The sequence below is a fragment of the Mandrillus leucophaeus genome, unplaced genomic scaffold (genome assembly GCF_000951045.1).
Source record: "Mandrillus leucophaeus isolate KB7577 unplaced genomic scaffold, Mleu.le_1.0 Scaffold406, whole genome shotgun sequence".
Lineage (NCBI taxonomy): Eukaryota > Metazoa > Chordata > Mammalia > Primates > Cercopithecidae > Mandrillus > Mandrillus leucophaeus.
Window position 1 is genome coordinate 814,745 of NW_012104321.1, and position 20,762 is coordinate 835,506.

The following is a 20,762-nucleotide window of genomic DNA, read 5'->3' on the forward strand; positions in this document are numbered from 1 at the left end:
TATCACTTTCTCTCCAATATTCCATACTGAATAACTGCTGTATAGTTTAAATTGGCCATTATAGACTATAAAATGTATGAAATGATTATTTCATCTTTTTGTACCTCTATATAAGATATAGATATATGATATATATATATATATATTTCTATCTCTGTCTCAATTTCTGTTGTCCAGAAAGAATGCAGCAATTTTTCATGTAAGAAAAACTATAAAAATCTCAGAGATTAACTACCACAGTTTGAAATTAAATAGTTGTATGTTTTTTAAAATAATGTTTAGACAGTATAAAGTCCTCTATCATTCTTTATTATTTTCTCCTTTCTCTCTTACAAGCCTTTTATTGCTTTTTTGTTTGTTTGTTTGTTTGTTTGTTTTTTCCGGTTTTAAGGGACAAAGAAAGGGTGGAAAGGAATAATGGCACAACTTTCAACATATCTGTTTTTTTAAGCTTTGTTCTCAGCCATTATGATTTTATTGCTCTGGGATGAAGTAAAGAGGTAATCACTGCTGTTTTAGCAAATAGCAATCAGTGTTAAGAACAAAACTAGTGTGCTCTTTCATGCTTGGATTTTATTTCTGTGTACAAAACCATATTCTTTATGTTTCATGTAATTCTTCAGTTTTCCTTGTTAGTTGTCAAAATTTTGAATAAAAGATAGTAAACTTATGCAATAACTAAAGATTTTATTTGAGACAAGAGAACTGAAATTAGAGTGTGTCAACCAAATCTATTCATTTATTTGTCAGGAACAGAACCAAATTATTGGCATACAAGCTTAAAAAGAACATCTAACGTCCAAAATGGAAAGCAATATGTGTGAAATATAGAACGTAGTATAGAACCTATTATTTAGTTCAACAATGTTTGTTATTTTAAAGTTTATATATTTATTTATTTATTTATTTATTTTTGGAGATGAAGTCTCTCTCTGTAACCCAGGCTGGAGTGCAATGGCACAATCTAGGCTCACTGCGACCTCTGCCTCCCAGGTTCAAGTCATTCTCCTGCCTCAGTCTCCTGAAAACATGGGACTACGGCACGCACCACCATGCTCCAGCTAATTTTTTGTATTTTTTAGTAGAGGCGAGGTTTCAGCACGTTGCCTAGGCTGGTCTCGAACTCCTGAGCTCAGACAATCCACCTGCCTTGGCCTCCCAAAATGCTAGGATCACATGCATGAGCCACCATGCCTGGCCTAAAGTTAATATTTAAATGCTGAAAAACATTTATTTGGATGAATTAAAAAATGTGAGTTGAAATACAAGCCAACCACAAGAGTTCTTTAGTTTCAAAAAAACAAACAAGAAAAATATGCATGTTTTATATTTTACTTCTGGTTCTTTACTAGAATTTTGTCATGACATAAAAAAATATTTTCTGAACTCTATTTTCTGATCATAAGAAAATTAACTAGATAAAAATTCTGAAAAAAAAATTTTAATGATCATTGGCTTTACTTAATGTTATCCCTTTGGGAAAAATTTCCTTCAATATACAGATAACCTACATAGAGGACTAGAATATTTAAAACTCTGCTTCTTGTGCTCATACACTAATTCAACATTCACTGAGCAGCAACATGTGCTAGGTCTGAGGAAGGTACAGAGGGTAGAAGTTGAATAAAATATCCCTTTGTCCCTAAACAGACATGCAAATAGAATTGCAAGACAGTTATAAGTGCTATTATAGAGATAAGATCAAAGTACTGTGGAAGGAGAGGGAGAGAAATTTTACCCCAAGGATTAAATAAGACTAAGCGACTTTAGTGGGAGTGAATTAGGAATTCGGCAGAATTGTTTTACAAGACCATACTGATAAAACAGGATGCGGTAAAGAAGCTGGCGAAAATCCGCCAAAACCAAGATGGCAAAAAAAGCAACCTCTGGTCATCCTCACTGCTCATTATATGCGAATTATAATACACTACCATACTAAGGGAAACTCCCACCAGTGCCAAGGCAGTTTACGAATACCATGGCAACATCCAAAAGTTATTCTGTGTGGTCTGAAAGAAAGACAAACTCTCAGTTTCAAAAATGCCCTGTCCATTTCGAAGACTCAGGAATAATCCACCCCTTGTTTAGCACATGATAAAAAAAAAAAACATAAAAGTAGCCAATCAGCAGCAGCCCTCAGGGCTCACTCTATGACATCTTTTCTGATGACTGATGAAGTGACAATGGAGACATCCCCCAAGACCCCAAATTAAGATCAATCAGCATCACTTAGACCTGATTGGTGGGTGAGTCTCCCATTGTCTAGATTCAACTTACTGTCTTTTACTTGCCCCGCTTTGATTTTGGTCCCTCTGTCCTTTCCTACATTCTTTATTGTGGACAGATGGGAAAGTGGCCATGAGGCTTCTGGCTTCGAAGCTGGATTGCAGTCTGCCATTGTCTGGGTGCCCCAGATGGGAGCACGTCTGGCCAGCCATGTCCATTGTAGCCCATCTGTTGCCCCTTCTCTCAGAGTTTTACTCCTTCACTTATAATAACAGGCAATTTTACTTTCCTGTTTTTAGTGCCAAAATGCATGCTTATGTTTATTTCATTATCGTGTTTGTAGTCTTTGCTTTAGCTATTTGGGCAATGGTTTAAGGCAGGACACTTGGTTGTGAGATGTCTCCTGTTGTGTTAATCCTGTGATGCCAAAGTCATGTTGTTCTGTGGCCCCAGTAGTTTTAGGCCTAGTGTCTTTGGGGTTAACTATTGGCCAACCCCAGAATGCTTCAGTGTTTTTGGCATTTGGTGTGGGGACCCTTGTTAGTTGATACTTGGATACTCTGGATTTTTTGGCATTTGATACCACTAGCTGCCCCTGGATGCTCTGCAATGTTTGGCATTGGCATTCTTGCTAGGATTGTGAGTTAGAGTCCATCCTAAGGACATTATGGTTTTGCCTTTTATTGTTTTCTACCCTAAAGTCATCATTTTCTGTAATAGCATTTCTGCAACTTTTTATACACTTTTACCACTTTTGTTATTGTCACTTTATTTTACACTTTGCTATAGGAGGTGAGAATTTGAAGAGGAAAATAATCGAGCTCTTGCTAGACTTAGAAAAACTTTTGTCTAATAGATCCTTATTAGACATGGAGACAATGGCAAGTCCCAAAGAACTTGTCACTAGGCTGTCTTTTAGGCAATTAGAACAATTCAAATTAGAAATCAAATTTAGCCATGTGGAAAAGTCCCAATTTTTTAGAGAGAATATTTCGATTCAGCTATCATTTAGAAAATCATGAGATTGTGTTATTATTTCATGGCTAGAGTCCTAAGATAAAAGCTATTGGATCTTTGTTTATGTGTATGTATACATGTCTAGATGTGTTTATGTGTATGTACATTCATTATATTATATATTGTACCTACAGAGTACCAAACAGGCTTATAAATAAAAGACCACTCATAAGTTAAGTCCAAGCATTTTTCAAGTTCATGTGATAAGTTCATGGAAACTTAGAATTAATAAAAATTTATATATAATTCTGTATATGAAATATGCCAAAGAAAATATGATCTTATTGAAACAAAATTGGTCAATTGGACATTACTTAAAAGTGGGTTTTACAATATAGATTTAAGAAGAAACAAGAAACAAGTGAGAAAGATTAAAACAAATCAGTAAGTAAGAAAGAAAAATGTGAAGGTTATGAATACAATGATGTATTTTTGGTAATAAAGGTTAAAAGTAAATAAATGTTATATGAGAAAGGATCATGTGTGGCAAATTCTTGTCCTAAAGTAGAATGACTAATTATTTAGGAAAGAAAAAAGTATAGGATAAGTCAGAAAGTCTAAGCATGTCATAGATGATCTATGTAAGTCATGATAAGGTTTATAAAAGGGAGCTTATTTTAAAAATTATATATAATTAAATTAGCTGTAACTGAAATAAAATTTATTTATAATAATCTATGTAAATTTTGGTCCTCGTGTTAAAACAAGTTTTCTTATTTAAGTGTTGGTTTGCTTATAGTAAGACCACAAGAAATACTGACTTTTAATTCTAAAATCTATTTTAAGACTTCTCAGCTTTACATCAGTTTCTTTTCCCTTGTAAAGGTGTACCTTTTGCAAACTCAAACATGACTGTTCTAGCCTTCTTCTCGGAAAAAAAAAAATAATACTCATCTCATGCTGCAGCTCAGTAGTTAAAGATTTGTTCTTTCATAATGATGGCTAGGGTTCAATTCCTGGCTTAGGGAATGAGTTCTTTCTGGTTTGACACTTGTGGGACTTTTGCTATTTATTTATTCTTTTACCCTCCATATACAGTTTCTGATTTTCTGACTTGAATTTTCTTTTCTCTGAGCTACCTTAGGGGTGATTCTAGATGCTTGGCTTCTCTCCGGAGACATCTTGTGCATCTGTAGTTAAGTCATAAAACGTTAGTGAGGCTTATTGGTTTCACTTGAGAAAACACCTTTGGGGAAAATAAAAAATGGCTAAAAATGGCTTAAAAGCCAGAATTTTCAGCTATTTGTTCTGGCTAGACTCTGTCTGGTATAAAGAGATTTAAAAGGATTATTTTTAAAAGAGCTCTGTGTTTAAAATTCAGCTTAACTAAAAATAAATATCCAAGATATAAACATATATGTACATTTTTTCTTAAATGTTTTTATGCATTTTCTCTCCTTGGATCTTGATTTTTTTTTTCTTTTTTGAGAAAAAGTGTTGTTTTTTTTTTTTTTTCTCAGTGAAATAATTTATTTCTATAGTCTGTCATCTTGCCACCCTCAACATCCACCTGAGACATTGTCCACTGCTTCTGACAATAGTAGCAGAATATTTGTTCAGTTCCTCTTATGTACAATTTGCTGTGCTACTTAGAGAACACAGATTTTTAGCGATATAGTTTGGCTCTGTGTACCCACCCAAATTTCATGTTGAATTGAAAGCCCCAATGTTAAGGGAAGGACCTGGTGGGAAGTGATTGGATCATGGGGACAGATTTCCTCCTTTTTCTTCTCCTCACAGTGAGTGAATGCTCAAGAGATCTGATTGTTTAAAAGTGTGCAGCACTTCCCCTTGTGCTTTCTCTCTCCCTCCTGCTGCCACATGAGGACCTGCTTGCTTGCCCTTCACATTTCCTCCATGCTGGTAAGTTTCCTGAGGTCTCCCTAGCCATGATTCCTGTGCAGTCTATGAAACTGTGAGTCAACTAAACCTCTTTTCTTTATTAATTACCCAGTCTCAGGTAGTTTTTTATAGCAGTGTGAGAATAAATTGATATATTCAGAAAATCTAAAATTATTAATCTTCAGCTTTTAAAATATTATATTTTGCTTTAAAATTTTATATGTTATAAAATATTTTATTGGTATATATGGTAGACTTTCATGCCTGCATTGTTCAAACAAACCTATAGAATTCTTTAAGATAAAAATGTAATTATTTCATTGGTCCTATCAGCAATTATGACAGCTAATTGTTGATAAAAGTTGATAAATTTATTTCTATAAAGCAATTTAACATCAAGTTTAAAAATGTTTGGATAATTAACAAGGTATATAATACATAAAAATACAACTGCAGTCTACATATAAAGGGCCAAATTATAGTTAGGAAAAGTTCATCTTAATTGTGTTTCCTTCATCTGCTAGGCCATTTTAAAAAATAAATTTTCAATGTTTTCCACAACAACATAGCATAGCTTAGAAACACATGACAAGTAGGCATATAGATTATATTTTCAAAATGTTTGCATCTTACAAAATCATATTTATATTGATATTTTTCCATTGACATTTTCCCACTGTGAGCATAGAGAGTTCAACTGTCATAGATAAAAGTAAAATGCATCTAAAAGACAAACCTGGTTGTTGTGGACAGTCAAAGCGAAAAGAAAAGAGCGGAGACAAACGAGAAGCAATTATTATTAAGTCAAAGGACACAATTTACTTGGTAAATACATAATCCTCCAAATATGACAGTGTTTATGATCAACACTGTCTCATTTTATGTCAATACATATTAATATCATTAATTGCAAGATCTAGAATTTTTGTCACTTTAAAGACCAGAAATTTAAGTATGCAATAATTAGCTACATAGCCAATATTCTATTACTACTATGAAATCTTTTATCTTTTCCAAGTGAAATTCCTGTGAATATCAGATATATTTATTACCATCAACAACAAAATGAATTAAAAATCAATCTGTAATGAAGGTCAGTAAAGGTACAAAGGAATAAATTCCTCATCAATATGTCATTTCATTATCTTTCTATATTACTTTCTAGAAGAAAAACTTTTCTTATTAAAATGAGAAGAGTGAAAACACTTCATTAAGTTAGACTATACTTGTTTGCTCTATATATTCTTTAAACATGTTTGCCATATTCTACTTTGGAAACAATCTTATTTTTTGCTTGTTTTTAGTCAGAATTTTATTTTATTTTCCTTTTTTTCCCAATTATTATCATCATATATATTTTAATTAGAAAAATAAAACTCTGAAGCAATGCAGGGATGCTGTTAATTTCCTATACTTGGTATAATTTTGAAATTACATAACACATTGCAACCAGAATAGGTCTTCACACTTTATAATAAAAATATTAATTTATTTGTTTTTGTCGTTGTTTTCTTGCTTGTTGTTTTGTTGGTTGCTTTTCTTCCAAGTCTATATTGATCTATGCTGTAATACTATTTCCAGATAAAATGATATAAATACAATTTAAACAAAAGATGTGGACCAGGCACAGTGGTTCTCGCCTGTAATCCTAGCACTTTAGGAGGAGGAGGCGGGCAGATCACTTGAAGCCAGGAGTTCAAGACCAGCCTGGCCAACATGGTGAGATCCAAACTCTGTTAAAATAGAAAAATTAGCCAGGCGTGGTGGTGCACACGTGTAATCCCAGCTACTCAGGAGGCTGAGGCACCAGAATCACTTGATCCTGGGAGGTGGAAGTTGCGGTGAACTGTGATCATGCCACTACACGCCAGCCTGGGTGATAAGGCAAAACTGTCTTGAAAAAAAAAACAAAACAAAAGATGTGGATCAAGTACAAAGACCTTTTCTCACTCTTACGTTTCCTGATTATAAAAATCACATATAGGTGCCCATTTGAGAACATTGTAGATGATTCAAAACACAGATCAACTATCTGGGGCTTCAAAATAATATTAAAGAGCAGTTGTTCAGAATTAATCCAGTACATGATGAATTCATAGAGATAATGTTTCTAGCATGAAAAAAAGGGGAAAAGAATAATGTGCCCTTCAAATGCCAGGGTCTTTATTGATTACAAACTCTGAAGAAAGCCAAAATGGTGACTGGAACAGAAAACACTATTAATAAGAAAGGAACACTGGATGCAGTACATTTAAATTTCTCTTCTTTGATTTTATGTAGTGTATAAAATTGCAATTTTATAATCTAATTGTTCCCATAAATGACTAATTTGGTCCCTCCATGTTTGTGTTTTTCCATGAAATAAACTTATTCTTAGCTGCTTTCTGAATTAACCCCAAAGGAGAAACAACTGATGGTTTGGTCACAGCAAAATAGTCCAAATAGTTCTTTTAGAGGTGCCCTAAAAGCTCAAGCTATGTTGGAACATGAAAAATCATGTAATTTCATTCATCCTTTCCCTTGCTTATAATTGTCATTAAGATCTGACAAAAGTTTTCTGCTCCTGGAGTTATGATACCATTTTGGTTAGATTGTTATGAACCAGGGTTGAATAACAGGTTTGGTCATGACTGGTTATGAAGACATACAAGCTTAGATAAATAGATGGTTAAAAAAAAAAAAAATCCCATTGAGTAATTCACATACATCGATATTAATCACAAGGCATGTCCAGAAACCAAGAGAAGCTTATAAAGAAAAATGAAGAGTTCAATTCAAGCACCATTAACTAGTGTCCCAAATTTCATTACACATGCGCAGTTTTTGCAAAGAAATCAAAGAAATTTAAATAGGCAGCAAACGGGAGACATTTGAGTATTGGTAAGGGCAGCATTTCATATTTAGAGACATGAAATAGATCTCCTAGTAGTTCCTGAGTAAGAGGCAGGTGATTTTTAACAAGGGAATTTGGAAGACATACATTTGATACATGTACCTTGCATATAATAGGCACTTAAAACACAGTATCAAATTAACAATTTGAAATCAGGTCATTGATTCAGCCATATGGTAATAAAGCCTTAAAATGTCACACACAAATGCACACAAACACACACACATACATATATACATACATATATATACACACATATATATTTCATAACTAACTTTACTTTTAGAAATATAGAGCTTATTTATTGATAAAGATTTCCAAATAATTAATTATGGCTTCAATATTTATTACACAATCAACTTATCAATTGCAGAAAGACTTTTTAAAACTTATAATTGGAGTTTTAAAAAGACTGTTCACATTCTATGAGAAAATGATGCCTAATTTTAATCTTTATCTTCATTTCTGCCTCTATTTAAATTGCTAAGTGGAACTTCTCTATAATACCTGTAACCTCTAGAACAAAATAAGACTTGTAAATATTTAAAACACATATAAAGAATTTCTTTTCTATTTAATTATTTTTGTGATGTGAATATGAAGACTTTAAGAATATGAGGCGTGGAAAACATTAATCCCTTGATTCATTTCAGGGAAAACACAGACAAGACGTAAATTTTTATCATCTAAAACGTATGGCACCTGTCTACACTGAAATAATATTAAACCAAACAATTGTTGATGGAATAATCATGTCATTATAATTTATAATGAGGCGGTTAAGACTTTGTAACTTTTACTTCAAATCTATTGCATGTATCACATTTCATGAGGATATTCTCAACTTAAACTTTATCAAAATGTTAATATTCTGAATAAGAACTATGTAAATGTCAGTGTTTCAGCTTATTTTTAATGTCAATTATTATACAGTAGTCTACCCTTATCTTTTGCTTTGCTTTCTGCAGTTTCAGTTCTGCACAGTCAATCACAGTTTCAGACTGCACAGTCAATCATGTTCTGAAAATATTACAAACAATAAGATATTTTGAAAGAGAGGGAGAGACTATATTCACTTAATTTTTATTACAGTCAATTGTTATTACTGTTCTTTTTAATTATTAGTTACTGTTTTCAATCTCCAACTGTGCCTAATTTAGACATTACATTTTATCATATGTATCTATGTATGTATGTATAGGAAAAAACATAGCATACATAGGATTTGATATGAACAATGGTTTCAGGCATCCACTGGGGATCTTGGAATTTATCCTCCATGGATAAGTGGGGATTACTAGAACCAAAATAAACATTAAGGCTCAATTATAGCAAGTATATTAAAACTTATGAATGGTAGATATGTTGGAAAGTATCTATTGTTCACTTGTCCTTCACTCCCGTCCCTTGCCATAGCTTCCCTATGGTTACAGTACATTTTCTGATTTCATTGAGTTTGGACTTATCCAAGAGACATGCTTTGTAACCAGTGGAATGTGGACAGATGTGCCAGAGCTAGTTTTTAATGTAGACTTTAAGAGACAGTTCATGGCGGGGCATGGTGGCTCACGCCTGTAATCGCAGCACTTTGGGGGGCCGAGGTGGGCGGTTCACGAGGTCAAGAGTTCGAGACCAGCCTGGCCAACATAGTGAAACCCCATCTCTACTTAAAAAAAAAATACAAAAATTAGCCGGGCGTGGTGGCACACGCCTGTAATCCCAGCTACTCAGGAGGCTGAGGCAGGAAAATTGCTTGAACCCAGGAGGCGGAGGTTGCAGTGAGCTAAGATCATGCCATTGCACTCCAGCCTAGGCAAAAAGAGTGAAACTCCGTCTCAAAAAAAAAAAAAAAAAAGTAGACAGTTCCTGATTCCAACTCACCCTCTTCTCCCCCATGAGAAAAGCCTTCCCTGAATAGCTGCTGATGCCGGATTTAGGAGACAGGTATAACAGACCTGAATCTCACCTTTAGACAAAGTCAAGTTATGTTGCTTTAGCTTAATCCAGACAAGCAAACAAGAACCACAGTTATTCCAAAGACCAGTGACCACTGAGATGTGCAGCTGTTTGTTATGCAACATTAGTGAAGCAAAACCTGACTAATGTAGTAATTAGTGTGTTTCTTTGGCTTTGTATTGATATTTTTTATTCAATTTCTAGGTTATTATCACATTATGTATGTTTGCATTGAGCTATTTCTAATCTTTTGTGGAATCTGGCAAGGTTAAAAACAAGATTAAATCGTTTGTAAAAGTAAATTGTTTAAGATGTATTATAAAAAATTCTGTGGCTAAAGTATATGGTAAACATGTTTTCATTCTTAGTTATGAGGAGGATGTAATCACAAAAAAAGAACAAAATACTCTCCATACGCCCCATATATACTAATACTGATTAATGGTTCTGGCTTGCTTTGTCTTCATAGTATAATATAGGAATTATTTAACAGGTAAATACAAACAGGCTTCTTTATGTATAGTACCACGTTAACTGAAACTCATATGTATCAGAACTATGTTCTCACTTTTGCATGGTTCTGTGTAACTAAAATTAAATCAAAGCAAGGACATGGCTCCAATATGCTTGGGTTTCAGTTAACCAAGTACCATGCAAAATGTGGATGACTAGTACTGTTGTTAAAAGCTTGTTGTTTAGTAAAATATAACTTTGTAATGTTACTTTATTAGCATTTCAATATTGTTACTTTAGAAATCATAACAAATAAATAATGATTTATCTTGGTCTCTTTTTCCTGCTATATATTTGATGACTCACTCTTTCTTTCTTTCTTTCTCTCTCTCTCTGTCTCTCTCTCTTTCTTTCTTTTTTTTTTTTTTTTTTTTTTTTTGGTCTCACTTTGCTACCAGGCTGGAGTGCAGTGGTGCAATCTCGGCTCACTGCAACCTCCACCTCCTGGGTTCAAGCGATTCTCCTGCCTCAGCCTCCCAAGTAGCTGAGACAACAGGCATGAGCCACCACACCCAGTTAATTTTTGTATTTTTAATAGAGACGGTGTTTCACCATGCTGGCTAGGATGGTCTCGATCTCTTGACCTCGTGATCCGCCCACCTCGGCCTCCCAAAGTGCTGGAATTGCAGGCGTGAGCCACTGTGACCGGCCAATGACTTTTATTTTCTTTAAGGTTTCTTTAGTTACCTTCAATCTATTTAAAGGAAAATATTGATTGAATGAATCATAGTTGATTAAACTGAGTGGTGTTTGACTAAAACGAACAACACATTCATTCAAAGTTAACCTGAGGACTCCATAAATATTTGAAAAAATTGAAATCACACCTAGTTTTTGAGGACAAATCAATTCTAAGACAATAAAACCTACTTGTCTTTTATAAATAGTGAAATGTAGGAAATCTGGTGATAAGCTTTTTGGTTTTAATTCCACGTGAATCTGTAAGGTAAAACTCCATACTGAATGTATTTTTATTAAATTCTAACTCCTAAATACAGATGTTATTGAGTGAAATAAGTTGGAGTATAATTTTTTTCTATTTTTTATTTTTAAACAAATCTGTCACAGATCATTTTCTGAAAAGAACACAATTTTTTATGTGTTTCATGCTATCCCCTCAATAGTTCTGTAACTGTCACCATAGTAACTGAGGACTTTCTGTTAAGCTTCTTTAATTGTTGTGACTTCAAGTGGCATCCATCATGGTTTTGCTGAATCACTCAGAACCAATGTTATCTATTAATAAATTATGTTCCACCAGTATTGGTAAAGTTACACCATTAAATAGGTAACGTTTGTTCTTTGAGAGGTTTCTGTTTATTTTTAAACTCTGAGCAAATAACCATAATAAAAATATTTTTCCAAAAGTCATTTAAATGAAAGCTTTTCCTGACCTAAATAAAAACATGAATTGACTTTAATTCATCCTAATGTCTGAGTGTCTTTCTGCAGTAAAAGCAAAGTGGTTTGATTATTCCTCCCCCTCCTCCCTGCCATTCTATTCCATTGCTGCAGGGGCCTGATAATTATAGAAATATCTATTTATAATCTAGAACACCAAACTGTATAAATGTGGGCCTCTTATTTAATGTATTGGATCCTTAATATCTCCATATGTAACATGATGATCCCTGCTCTAATCCACAGAACTATCACTAAAAATAAATGACATTATGATATAATCTATAAATCATTGTTCATTTGTATTATAATTACTTGCTATTTATTTAAGTATCCATATAAAAATTAGTGGGCATCTTTAAGCACAAACATAATTAATTCTATTATATTTTAGAGTACTATTTATTTGGGAGAAGTTATTTATAGACTTGCTTTTTCAAGCACTCGGTAGTCTACAAGAATGAAGGAAAGCAGGTGTCAATGCAGTTAAGCTGTAATTGCTTAGCAGATGGCTAGACACCCATTTCTAAAGTAAGTAGACAAAATTCTAAATAAATTAACCAACCTGGGAGATCAGCATCAAGCTGTCCATTAGCAATGGTCATGTTAATGCATGTCAAATTCATAACAACACTAAACCTTATAGTTTTTAAAGCACTATTCTCTAGTCACAACGTGCTTGACAAAGTTATTAACCATTTCAATAAAAGGTTGGTTTTGAGGACTCAAAAATTTAAATGACTATCCAATATAGAATCCAATTCTCTAAAATTGAAAGGGAGGGTTGCCCACCACATTAGTGTTCATACAAACTGTTACAAGGAAAAACTAGACCAGAACTGTGATAACAGAGAAGAATCAAGTCATTTTAATTGTTAGTATATTTGCAAGCAGGGTAATGTTGAAGCTAGATTAAGATTAGAAACTAGAAGTTATAAGAGCATCTGAAATGAATGGGAATGAACAGAAGCTACAGAAATCAGGTGCTCAGGAAAGGAGATCCAGGGTCAGTAACCAAAGCAAGGGATATAGGCATCAACAAAGCTGTACCAGGAGCTGAAAAAGACTAGTATTTTTTAAAAAAAGAAAAAAAAAAAACAAAAAACTATGCCACCCCAGGATATCCATAAATCCATTTCCTGTCTATGGCGTGAACTGCTGTAAAAGTATGTATGTTGGACTTAGGACCATATGTGTTAGGGAACAGGGAGTTGATTTAGTAGTAGAATTTTATTTTAACTTTTATTTGCGAAAAATAGGTAGTCTGCAATAAAATATCTAGCTACCATTTATTGAGCACCAACTATACTAGATACTTTGCAGTCATTTGTTTTTATCCCTCTAATGAAGTCTACAAACTGGGCATAAATTTCCAAATGTATAAATCCCTGAGATTCAAAGAAATTTTGTAGTTTGTTCAAGTTTGAAAGGTCACCAAACTCTCAAGTGATAGAAAAAGAATTTAGAAGTGAAGTCCTACCTATTAGCAATTTCCCTCTTTGCCCAAGATTAGCAAACTCAACTGATATAAGAATGCTGTCTCCCAAGACTCTGCTCTTTACTGCTGTCCTATATACTCCCTGAAACTGTCTTAAAGGGGTATAACTTAAAATAGCACACTAGTTCTCACTTGCAGCTCAAAAACAGGGTTTTCACTTATGAGACTGAGATCTAAGATACTAGAATTCGTTTCTAATACTTGAGGTCATATACCATTTCTCTATGCAGAAATATTTTCTCTTCATCTTCCTCTGGTATACTGGTGTTAATGACCCTGTATGATATACTGAAACATTAATCAAGGGTATGCTTCTTGAAAGAAATAAAAGTTGAAAAACGGCTTTTGTTATCAGAGAAAACTTAATCATGAATTTGGAGAACTATCTACCCATAACATTAATTATTAATCCCAAACTCAATAAAGTAAAAGGCAATCTCATTATTCTGGTATGTATTATCTAAGTCGTTATATTTATGATTCTGTGTAAAATTTTCCATACAATAAAATATTCACTAGTGAACTGACTATTTACAAAATTAATCCTTCCTCAAACCTCTCCTGACATGTCTATCCCTCTCCTCTGCACAAGGTGCTTAAAAATACAATTGTTACATTAACTGATGATTCTAAAAGGCTTCAGGGAAAATCAATAATATCCTTATATAGTCTTATGAAAATTACCCTCTTTGACATTATTATATACAATTGAAGTGACATGTCATATGTTTAGAGCTAGCATTCTATTTTTTACCTTTCAAACATTGCAATGATACCTAAGTTTTGTAAAATGTAAGGTAAACAAATTATTTTCAGGTTGTCTCATTTTCCACCATTTAAACCTCTTCTCATTATTTCTTATGCAGTTTTGGTCTCCACATTTACTAGATTCATACTTAGAGGGCTTTTATTAATACATATTATCTTTAAATATATGAGGCGTTCTTGACTGAAATATATCAAAATAGAGAGGACCTGGCCTGGCACGGTGGCTGACGCCTGTAATCCCAGCACTTTGGGAAGCCAAGGTGGGCGGATCACCCGAGGTCAGGAGTTTGAAACATGGCAAAACCCGTCTCTACTAAAAATACAAAAATTAGCTGTGCACGGTGGTGGGTGCCTGTAATCCCAGCTACTCGGGAGGCTGAAGTAGGAGAATTGTTTGAACCTCGGAGGTGGAGGTTGTGGTGAGACGAGATTGCGCCATTGCACTCCAGCCTGGGTGACAGAGCGAGACTCTGTCTCAAACAAAAAAAAAAAAAAAAGAGAGAGGACTTAAACAATCATGTAGTCCAGGCACTCATTTTAAATTTCCTCACAATTGATGGTTCAGGAACAGGGAACATGCTATCTCTGAAGGCCTAACTTACCCCATTTCTTCTGGGTTATGAACTATTCTGAACATTCAAGACTGTTCAAATGGTAGTCCTTGTAAGAAGTCAATCTACTAAGTGTTGACATATCTACTGCAACTCATTAAAACACTAGATTAAGCCAGGAGCGGTGGCTCACGCCTGTAATCCCAGCACTTTGGGAGGCCAAGACGGGCAGATCACTAGATCAAAAGATGGAGACCAGCATGGCCAACACGGTGAAACCCCATCTCCACTAAAAATACAAAAATTAGCTGGACATGGTGGCTTATGCCTGTAGTTTCAGCTACTTGGGAGGCTGAGGCAGGAGAATCGCTTGAACCCAGGAGGTGGAGGTTGCAGTGAGCCGAGATCGCGCCAGTGCACTCCAGCCTGGCGACAGAATGAGACTTCATCTCAAAAAACAAAACAAAGCAAAACAAAACAAAAAAACACTAGATTAAATATTCATTCTCTCAGCTCTTTATTCCGCACATGCTTATTGAGGCCCTTTTAGAATCTGGTGCTATGCATAGCCCTGCAAATGCACCCATGAATAAGAGGAACAATCCCTGCTTTCATCAAATTTAAAAACTTATATGCTAAATACTGAACAAACAAGTATATGATAGAAAGGAATATTATGTACAGAGAGATAAAATGACTACTATACATTAAAATTGTGAGAGAAGTGCACTTATGATTTTCTTAAAGTGACTTATTCCGTTGCTTAATGAGATGACCTTCTGTGCATTATCTAAGTCAGATAACTAAAAACAGAAGTTAAGTTGCTCTGTTAAAGAAAATAAACAGGAATTCTGGCTGTGTTCATTATTATGTAATAGAATATCCTGTAAAGAGGTATTAAAAAATAGAGACGGCAGGGCGCAGTGGCTCACACCTGTAATCCCAGCACTTGGGGAGGCCGAGGCAGGTGGATCACCTGAGGTCAGGAGTTCGAGACTAGCCTGGCCAACATGGTGAAACCCCATCTCTACTAAAAATACAAAAATTAGCTGGCCATGGTGGCAGGTGCCTGTAATCCCCACTACTCAGAAGGCTGAGGCAGGAGAATTGCTTGAACCTGTGGGGCAGATGTTGCAGTGAGCCGAGATCATGCCTTTGTACTCCAGCCTGAGCAATAGAGCGAGACTTTGTCTCTCTCTATATATATATAGAGAGAGAGAGACATTTAATATTATCTAACTAGCATAAAGTCCAGTAGCTAAAAGTTGGATAGGCTTTCTTTTCAGCTTATGGTTTACTTCAATAAATGTACTCTTCTAGTCTCAAGATGGGTGCTCTAGGTCTAACTGTATTATCTTCATAGACAAAACCCAAATCATAAGGGAGAGAATGAGGCAAAAAAAACCCAAAGCAGTTTTTATCTATGTATCAAGAGGAAAATATTTCTTGGAAGCCCTTGGCTGACTTCCTATTGTATCTCTTTGTCCATAACTCAGATACCCACCTGAAGACAAAAACCTAGAAAGTAGAAATGAGGTTTTCATGACTAGTGAAGTTTTAGACCAGACATGATTCATCACCTGTGGCAAGTGCATTGCTGATCCCAAAACAGAAGGCATCTATTTCAAGAAAGCTGAAAACTGTCTAGATGACCACTACAACTTGCCACAATGTGTTTTCAAGTAGCAACTTTGAAGTGAGTATGAGGCATTCAAGGGGTGATTGTAGAAAAGTGAAGAAAGGTCCTGATAGAAAGAAAACTGAGGAAAATTATAATAAGAGAGCAGCAGTCCATGTCAGGACTTTAATAGAACTTAAGGACACTAATGTCAGGGAACCTATACATAAGAGGTTAAAAAATAGTCCAAATAGATCAAGAATTTAAGCAAAAGAGAATATTGGGAAAAGAGGCAACCATGAGGAAAAGAATTGATTATAATTATAATTTTCCCAGATTTAGGGGTGGGAGTGGGAACCACTGTACTTAACACAGTTCCTGGAATCAAAGCCCATGAATTTTTTATTTGAGTATCAAGGAAAAGTGAAACAATAAAGGACCTCTGATTTGTGAACATCTGCAATTGTTGATTAGGTTCCATATTAATTGTTTCTGTGGTAAATAAAGTAAAAAAAAAAAAAAAAAAAAAATGGAGAATGTAGACCACGTAACAGAATCCTCTGAGTTGAAGAAGTGACTTTTCAAAACAAAAGATGAATAGAAGTTAGCCAGTATATATGTAGCCATTAGAAAAACAAAACAAAATAAGACAAAGAAAACAATAACAATATCATGTCTTTTGCAGGGACGTGGATGGAGCTGGACACAATTACCCTTACCAAACTAAGAGAGGAACAGAAAACCATATATTGTATGTTGTCCCTTACAAGTGGGAGCTAAATGATAGGAACACATGGACATATAGAGGGGAACAACAAACACTGGGGCTTATCAGAGAGTGGAGGGTAGAAGAAAGGAGAGGATCAGCAAAAATCACTAATGAGTACTAGGCTTAATACCTGGGTGATGAAATAATCTGTATCACAAACCCCCATGACACATAGGTATATAGTATATATTTACCTACATAACAAACCTGCACATGCACCCTAAACTTAAAATAAAATTTAAATTAAGAAAAGAAGTTAGCCAGTATAGACAGTATAGACACGAAGAAGAGAATTCCACATAAACTAAACAACATATATTCAATCCCTGAGTTAAAAAAAGGACTACGTATTGAGAACTGGAGGGCCAGTATGGGCAGAGAGAATAAAGGAACTGGTCTGAGATAGGTCAAAGGGAGAAGGCAAAGGAAGGTAGACCACTTAAGTCCTGGGGGACCTATTAACCATGTTTTTAAAATTTGGCTTTAATAGTAATGGTTTTGAGAAGATTTAATTTTTGAAATCTCTGAGTTGTGAACCTGGATTGCAGGAGGGACATGAATAAATGTGGAATGCCACTTTGTAGGCTACTACGATCAGCTGGGAATTTGGCAAGGTGGTGACAATGCATCATAGAGAACCTGAAGGAGAGACTTGGTATCACTGCTCAGTCCTTTATTTCAGGAATACATAATTAGTGGATGGTAGGACCGTTTACCAAGATAGTTAACTCTTTAGGAGAAACAGGTCTTGCAAAATGTCCTTGTCAAACTACTTTTTCTTTTATTTTTGGTTGACACTTAATAATGTATATATCCACCATCCACCTAAATGTCTATTTAAGCTGGTGAGATGGCTGGAGGGCAGGAAATTCACAATTAGCCATGTTGAGTTTGTGATGCTTATGAGACATCCAAAGACAGGAGATGAGTGGAATGTTGAACACAGTACTAAAAGTCTGGTTTGGAAATATAAATCTCTTAACATAGGCTTTTTAAATCTGCATGTTCAGCTATTCTGTTGGTGAACACCATCAGCTTGGCACTAGCACTCAGTAGATTGCATCTGGAATCTGCTATATCTTTCTCCAAGTCCTCCACTTCGTGTGTGTGTGTGTGTGTGTGTGTGTGTGTGTGTGTGTGGTCAAATGTATATAATATAAAATTTAGAATTTTCAAAATTTTTCAGTATACAGTTTGGTGGCATTCAGTTCATTCACACTATTGTGCAGCCATCATTACCATCCATCACCAGAACTTTTTCATCTTCTCAAATTTAAACTCCACGCCTATTAAACAATAATTCCCTATTGCTCACCGATACACCCCACCCCTGGACACATCATTTTACTCTCTATCTCTATGAATTTGACTTTTCTAGGTACCTTCCATAAGTGTAATAAAAATATCTGTCCTTTTGTGACTGGTTTATTTCATTTTGCAAAATGTTGAAACTGCCTTTGCAAAGATTACAACAGTGAGACAAGTCTAGCCTGGCTGACTCCATCTTGCTTCTAGCCTCACAGGCTGGCTATCCTCACTCATTTCTGGGTGTAGGCCAAGTTAACCATAGGAGGAACTAGTTTATAGTTTTACTTCAAAGCAAGGTTGATAATTAATCCCTCCCTTAAACTGACACCCTCCTTGTTCCAGAACTGAAATCACCTTTGTAAGACTAATGAAAGACCAGAAGATTAGGATTATGGGAGGAGGAATGATTAAAAGATAACTAGCATTGTTCCCAAGTTTGCTTTTCTATAATCCCTTACTACTTGGGAGTCATGTGGGCAGAGGTCATAAGATTTGTGACTTCCCCAGTTGCTCCTATAGATAACATCACTACTTTAGAACTTAAGATTGGTCTTTTGAGATGTTTTCCAGACTTTTGCATTCTGGCAACTGACAGACTCCACTTGGACCCCTGACTCATGACTCAACCAATTCTTTGGACTCCACCCAGAGGCTGAATCAGTACATGAAAACTGTTTCCAAAACCCCTATGATTTCATCCCCAACCAATCAGCAGCATCCATTCCCTAGCCTGCTGTCTGCCGAATTATCCATAAACACCCTAGCCTCTGAGTTCTTGGAGAGACTGATTTGAGCAATTACTCTTGTCTCACTTCTTGGCTAGTCCTACAATTAGTAAACTCCTTTTTACTGCAGCATCACTGTCTTAGTGAATTGGCTGTATCTGTGTAATGGGTAAGATGAACCCATTGGGTAAGTACAATGTCTTATGCCATGTTGTAGCGTGTGCCAGTATTCACTTCTTTTTCAAGGCTGAATAATATCCCATTGTATTTATATACGATGATGGACACTTGGTTTGCTTCTACCTTTTGACTATTGTGAACGACACTGCTCTGAAAGCGGATGTAGAAATAATCTGTTCAAATCTTGCTTTCAATTATTTTGGGTATATAATCAGAAGCAGAATTGCTGGATCAAATGTTATTCTATGTTCAATTTTTTGAAAAACCACTATACTGTCTTCCATAGCAATCCCACCGTGTTTCCAAACTTTTAAAAAGGGGGTTTCATATATCATTCAATTCTTTGATACAATTCTCGACTGATTATGGACTGAAATTTTAATCTCACAGCTTACCAACAAACACCCTTGAACATAAGGCAGTGCAGGGACCAGTACATAGTTCATTTTTACATACAACTTCCATGAGCTTTTAATTTTAAATACAGTAAAACCTATTAAACTTATTCCACAAATTTTAACATAAACATGGTCATTTGATTTTATGTGAATAGTTTACATTTGTTATCATTTTCTCAATTTAAATGACTTAGATGTAATATTTTATACTTGACAAATTTCTGCTTTCAGATTAACATATGCATCCTAATGGGTGGTTTTAGTATGTTTTTTGAAAAATCCTGTTATTACTATGAGATAATAGTGCTGCGCATGAGAATTAGAATTGCTAGTTTACAACAGAATGCATACTAACATTTATGAATTTTAAATACCAACATTATTGATATCATATTATGTTGCTATCTTAATGTTAAATTTTATTGAGATTTTTGTTGATATTTTAATTTGAGTAGGATCAAGGATTAATGTTTAATATCTATGAATTTAACATGCCCAGTTATATCTCTGATCCTTGAAATTGAAATAATGAGTTACTTTCATGCCAGCTACATATCTGATTTATGAAGTCTACATAACAGCTATTTTAACAAAAGCATTCTTATTGTCACAAAATGATCATAAATATACAAAATATGTAGAAAAGAAAATTGTGAATAAAGTTCCGTGAAGAAATTTATAATTTAAATTTCTGTTAATCTACCTTTTATTCCCTTAATATCTTTTCAAGTTTTGTATCTGTCATTTAAAATCTAAAAAATTACTGATTATTAGTAAATACATTTGAGTGCCCCTGACCTTAAAACTTAGGTAATTTCTTCTAGCACTAGGAGTCATCCACTATGTTAATAGTAGAAAGATGGCGTAGCAGAACTAGAGTCAAACTTTCTTTTTAGGAATGCAAAATGGACCAAATTGCATGAATTGGTCTATCGACCCCACCAAGTTTCTGAACAGGATTAGTTAGAAAGCAGTGTGCTCAGCTGAGCGCAGTGGTTCACATCTGCAATCCCAGCACTTTGAGAGGCCAAGGCGGGTGGATCATGAGGTCAGGAAATCGAGACCATCCTGGCTAACATGGTGAAACTCAATCTCTACT

General features: G+C 34.8%; 1 protein-coding gene across 2 annotated transcripts in view; it reads right to left on the reverse strand.

Moving 5' to 3' along the window:
• CCSER1 (coiled-coil serine-rich protein 1) overlaps positions 1–20,762 on the reverse strand; it is a 721,948-nt gene that overhangs the window by 468,281 nt on the left and 232,905 nt on the right. The window lies entirely within an intron of this gene.